At 50.1% G+C, this 5,867-nt stretch overlaps 1 pseudogene; it reads left to right on the top strand.

Moving 5' to 3' along the window:
- Positions 1–4,021: 4,021 nt before the first annotated feature.
- Positions 4,022–5,326, top strand: LOC146868338 (uncharacterized; annotated as a pseudogene).
- The last annotated feature ends 541 nt before the right edge of the window (positions 5,327–5,867 follow it).

The raw sequence follows: 5,867 nt of genomic DNA, 5'->3' as shown, positions 1-5,867 counted from the left end.
TGTCTAATTTAAGGATAAGCAAGAAAACAGCTGTTTGTTAATGCAATATACTTCAAAAATGACTAATACCTGCCGCTAAAGCCATTCTTATAGCTTTGGGGGCCTGGAATGATCTGAATTGCCACTGTCAATTTTCTCTGGCAGCACTGGCGGGGCAATGGGAGATACAAGCTTCAGTAACCTCCTGACGGGCGCCCAGTACGTTTGATGTCTTCCTCTGCACTTTATGGTGCCTTTAGTTGCAAAGTCAGAGCTTCAATAAATAAAATAAATAAATTGTTCAGCAACCTCCTCCAGCAATTTTCTTCCTCGGTGTTGCTAGAAATAGTTTTAAATACATGACAATTCAAGCATACATTTATTAGTTGCAAAAAATAAAACGACGGAGCCAATCCAAAAAAACAGATGCGAGGGTGATTGTGAGGCTGATCCTTGCGTGCATTTAACCATTTAAAATTACTTTACAAGCAGCTTTATCATGTGCGTCACGAATCCTGTTGTTCTTGATACAAGTAAATGTGAATATCTGGCCATATTTGAGCAACTTAGTTTCTTCCCGCTGTCGAGATTTCAGCTGAAAATAGTTGTAAGTCTCTTACCCCTAAGAAAAAATTAGAAACTGGAAAATTGGGCAATGGCGAGTAAGAAAGTAAGACCACTACCACCCCTTGGATGGGAACTTCCAGATTAGCAAATGCGCTTCTGGGTCACTAGTGTTAGAGCACACCAATCCCCACTAAACACAGATCTATCTCTTTGCCTGGCAATCATTCTTACTTGTTTTTGTTCTCTGCTTTGGTATAGTTCCCCCACCTGATTCTACATCCTGTATGTTTGTTGTTAACCAATCAGACAACATTAAAGGGGCTGCAGCTTCTTGTGCGTCATCTAAACTTTGTCAGGTGAGCTGCAAATCCTGTAACAGATCACGGCGTTATTAAAATAAGAATTTCTCCCACCTGGAAGATCTGGTATCTACATCTTTATGCTGAACAGCCTTTCATAATGCTCACGGTTCATCAGTACTTCTTAAATATTATTTGAAGCTCTTTGTACGCTACTGGAGTCAAGCTATCCTGGCTGATGAGGGCTGAAAGCCCGAAGCCGGTCCTAGGATGCTTGTTTCCAGTCCAGGGAGTACCTGGCCTGGCAGTTCAGCTGGACTGTTCCCATTGGGTGCAGGGTCAAGACTGATTTGCATATGGCTGGGTCCAAACTGGAATGGCATGGTGAGCAAAAAAACGATGGATTTAGGCCCAGATCTCTGTACTGGGGTGAATGTATGACATTGTTCTGCATTCTGTCCATCGATTGTTCTTTTTGCATTTGTCACCCCGAGTGGGATGGGTATGCTCAGACGTGAGTCCGTGCTCTCCATGCCACTGGAGTGAAGCTATTCTGGCTGATGAGGGCTGAAACCCCGAACCAGGGGGAAGGGCCCTGGATAACACAGGAGCGCAGAAAAAGGAGGCACTCAATTGACTCCGAAGGAGAAAGCAAGAGACCAGTGAGCACCCACAACTCCTACTCAGGGCTCGAGAATCCAGAAGAGGAGGAGCAGCTCGAACTAGACAGCCCGGATGAGCAACTCGAGCAAGTGTCAAAAGTGCTGAAGGAGATGAGGGCAATGGCAAACTCCATGGAGCAGTCTCCACCCCCATCGCCAGCAAGAGTTGAAGAAGTGGAGACCTTCATCGAGGCCGGAGAGCAAGACCAGCCCATTACCCTGGAGGAGGTAGACCCCAAGCCCAGCCAAGAGCGGGAAGCGGCCATCGTGCAACAGCAAACAGCAGCTGCCGTACAGGAAGGCCAAGCGCCAGAGTCCCAACAGGAGGCTGTCCCAGCCCTGTAAGTAGCCTTGTCAACTGTGTTTGTAACCAATTGCTTTGACTTGATAATTAGTCTTTAAGCATTAAGTTTACTCTTAAAAACTAATTAATGATGGCTATTTCATTATTTTCCGTAAATGTCAGAAGTATTAGAGACAGGCGCAGATGTGCTAGTACTTTGAGTTTCCTTGCCAGTCAGGAGTGTGATGTGTACATGATTCAGGAATGCTCCATCCCCTTCGCAACATCATACACGCACCTAGAACAGCAGTGGACCCTAGGGCCTTCCTTTTGGTCTGGAGGGAACAGCAGTAGGTCTGTAGGAGTGGCTACCTTAGTCAGAGGAAGGCGTTTCACGATGGACTCGGTCACCGAACTGGAGGGCGGCAGGGCTCTTGTCGTCGACGGTTCGTGGGCAGGAGAGCCAGTTAGACTGATCAACGTGTACGCCCCTTCTGATGTAGGCGAGCGACGGGAGCTGTTTCAGCGCCTCAGGCCACAGCTGGTCACCTCCAGAACAATTTTGATGGGTGGAGACTTCAACTGTATTCTAGAAGCAGGTGGTAGATGCGGGGCCAGGGCAGGGGCAGGATGGATGGATGATGCTGCAAAACTACTGGTAGAGATGGTGGGGGAGGCCTCCCTGACAGATGTTATGGGGTCCATGGGGGTGAGCGCCAGGAACTTCACCTGGAGTCGCCCTGATGGCTCCTTGCGCTCCAGGATAGACTTCATCTTTACCTCTCGATCAGTGAAGCTCAAGCAACATTCAATGGTGACAGTACATTTCTCTGACCACAGAGCTATCCACTTCCAAGGGGAACTGACGGGCAAGTTCCTGACAGGTCCAGGCACTTGGAAACTGAATAGCTCTCTGCTGGAGAAAGAGGGGGTGAAGGAGGAGTTGAGGGAGACATACACCCAGTGGCAGGCCATGAAAGAGACATTCGAGTCCACAGGGGAATGGTGGGAATGGGTCAAAGGCAGGCTCCAGGATTTCTTCAAGAATGTGGGCAGGCAGGCTGCAAGGGGGAGAAAGAGGGAGTTCAGTAGACTACAGCAAGCGCTGCAAGAGCAGCACGACCTCCAACTCCGGGGATGGGACGTCATGAGCCCTCTGGAAGAAGTCAAGAAAGAGCTGAGCGAGCACTTTCATGACGAATCCAGGAGGATCATCTTCCGTTCCAAGGTGGAGAACTTGGAGAAGGGGGAGAAATGCAACTCCTTCTTCTTTAAGAAAATCCACTCTGCGCACACCCCTCTGGTTCAACTGCGCAATAAGGAGGGAATCCTCTGTGACACGAGGGAGGACATTAGGAAGGTAGTGACAGACTTCTATGGGGACCTCTACTCAGAGAAGAGGTCAGAGGGAGATCAAGCAGAAAAGTTTCTGTCTGGTATCCCAAGAACTGTTTCCCCAACAGTGAGAGAAGCCCTTAATGCCCCCCTGACTTTGGACGAGCTGCACCTTGCAGTTAAATCCTTCAAGTAAGGAAAGACACCAGGTAGTGATGGTCTCCCAGTCGAGTTCTATGCCTCACTGTGGGACCTAGTGGGACCAGATCTCCTGCAGGTGTATGAGGAGATGGAGAGGGAAGGAATCATGCCCCACACTCTGAGGGAGGGAATGATTGCTCTCTTGTATAAACATAAGGGGTGAGATGTGACCTAAAGAACTGGCGCCCCATCTCTCTCCTGAATGTTGACTACAAGATCCTTGCAAAGACACTAGTTAACAGACTGAAGGGCGCAATGGGAGAGTTAGTTCACCCAGACCAAACCTGCGGGGTCCCGGGGCGCAGGGTCGCAGATAGCCTGGCACTGATAAGGGACACGATCCAGTACATCACGGACCGCAAGATCCGGGCTGCCCTGGTCTGTCTAGATCAGGAGAAGGCATTCGATCGCGTCTCCCATGAGTTCATGGAGAGGGTACTGCACGGTTTTGGGCTGGGGGAGCGCTTCTGCGGTTACGTTAAAGTAATATATAAAGACATCTTCAGTTCAGTCATTGTAAATGGTTGTAAAACAGACCCCTTTCCTATCAGGTCTGGGGTAAGACAAGGCTGCCCGCTCTCGCCACCTCTGTTTTGGTTATAGAGATACTCGCTGAGTACATCAGGAAGAACCCAAACATCAGAGGGATCCAGACACACGGCGACGCGAAGAGGGTAGTCAAGTGTTCGCTGTACATGGACGATGTCACCCTCTTCTGCGCGCTTGCGGAATCAGTCCAATCTCTGCTGGAGGCGTGCACGGACTTCGGCAAGGCATCAGGGGCAAGAATCAACGTGGACAAGTCTCAGGCCAAACTCTTCGGGCGATGGGACCTCTGCAACGAGCCTCTCCCCTTCCCCATCGAGGCAGGACTGATGAAGATCCTCGGCGTCTGGTTTGGAGGGCCAGCGGCAGCAGCGAAGAGCTGGAACAAACGTTTGGCCAAGGTGAAGCAAAAACTGGGCCTCTGGAGCCTGAGAAACCTGAGCATTGAAGGGAAGGCTCTGGTGCTCAGGAACGACGCACTGCCCGTGCTGCAGTATGTGACACAGGCCTGGCCACTCCTGGCCAACGTAGCACGGGCCATCAACAGCATGGTGTTCCACTTTGTCTGGCACTCCAAGATGGACAGGGTGAAACGGTCAGTCATGCACAAGGAGCACCGCAAAGGGGGGAAGGCAGTCCCCGACATCTCAACGATCCTCAGGGCCTTCTTTGTGTGAGGCTGCGTCAGGATAACCCTGTTAAATGCGAACAAGGACCACTCTGCCTACAAGGTGTTCCACTTTTTCCTCCTCCCGGTGTGGAGACGGCTGGGATGGGATAAGTGGGAGAATGCTATGACTTTCAACCGGGACCTCCCATGGTACTACAAGGAGGTAGTAAAGTTTGTGGGGGAATTTGGGCTGAACTGTGTCACTCCTTGCCTTTGGAAGCCCAAGACAATCCGCAAACTGATCAGGACCAGGGACACCACCGAACCAGTGAGCGACCTGCCACCAGCAACGGCAACGCACGTGTGGGAGAATGTATCCTCCCCCGTTCTGACCAACAGACACAAGGACATAGCATGGATGACTGTGAAGGGGGGCCTGCCAGTGAGGTCCTTCATGCACAGCAGAGGCCTGTGCCCGCACAGGAACTGCCCAAGGGGATGCCCCACAGAGGAATCTGCACACCATCTCTTCTGGGCCTGCCCCTTTGCCCAGAGACTAAGGGCCACCTTACGACAAGAACTGGTAGCCCTCATCCCCTACGAGAACATTACGGACCAGTCCATGCTGTACGGGCTGTTTCCAGGGACACACACAGAGGAAGCTATCCAGGAGTGCTGGAGACTCCTCTGCTGTATTAAAGACATTCTCCTGTTCGCCAGAACCCGCCTGGTGACCAATGGAGAGGTGGTAAACAGAGAAGGGTGCCGCAGGATGGTGCTCAGCCTGCTTAGAGACTATGCAGCCATGGACAAGAGAGAAAGTGAGGAAGAAGAAGAGCTGTGAGAAAACCCTCCTTCCCCACTGTACTCTTTAAAGTGGCGTCCCCATTAAAACCGTAAAACGCTATCTGCAAATACATCTGATGGAATGTAAAATGTCTCAATGCATTGACTGAAAAGTTAAAGTGGACTGCCTTCCCTAAGGGGTGAGGTACCACTTCCTTAAAAAACTATGAATCGCAACTTTTAAGCACTTAATAAAAGTTTTTGCCCCCAAAAAAAAAAAAACGGTTCTAGGATGCTTGTTTCCAGTCCAGGGAGGACCTGGCCTGGCAGTTCGGGCTGGACTGTTCCCATTGGGCACAGGGTCAAGATTGATTTGCATATGGCTGAGTCCAAACTGGAATGGCATGGTGAGCAAAACGATGGATTTAGGCCCAGATCTCAGTACTGGGGTGAATGTATGACATTGTTCTGCAATCTGTCCATCAATTGTTCTTTTTGTATTTATTATTGGGTTGCCAGAGTGCACCTTTATTTAACACCTTTGCAGTTAAAACTTATTTGAGCATACTGTTCTCTCTCTCGCCTACCCTGTTTGAATA

The sequence above is a fragment of the Triturus cristatus genome, chromosome 1_2 (genome assembly GCF_964204655.1).
Source record: "Triturus cristatus chromosome 1_2, aTriCri1.1, whole genome shotgun sequence".
In the NCBI taxonomy this organism is placed as follows: Eukaryota; Metazoa; Chordata; class Amphibia; order Caudata; family Salamandridae; genus Triturus; species Triturus cristatus.
Note: the sequence above shows the minus strand (reverse complement) of the source record. Positions and strands in the feature narration are given on the sequence as shown.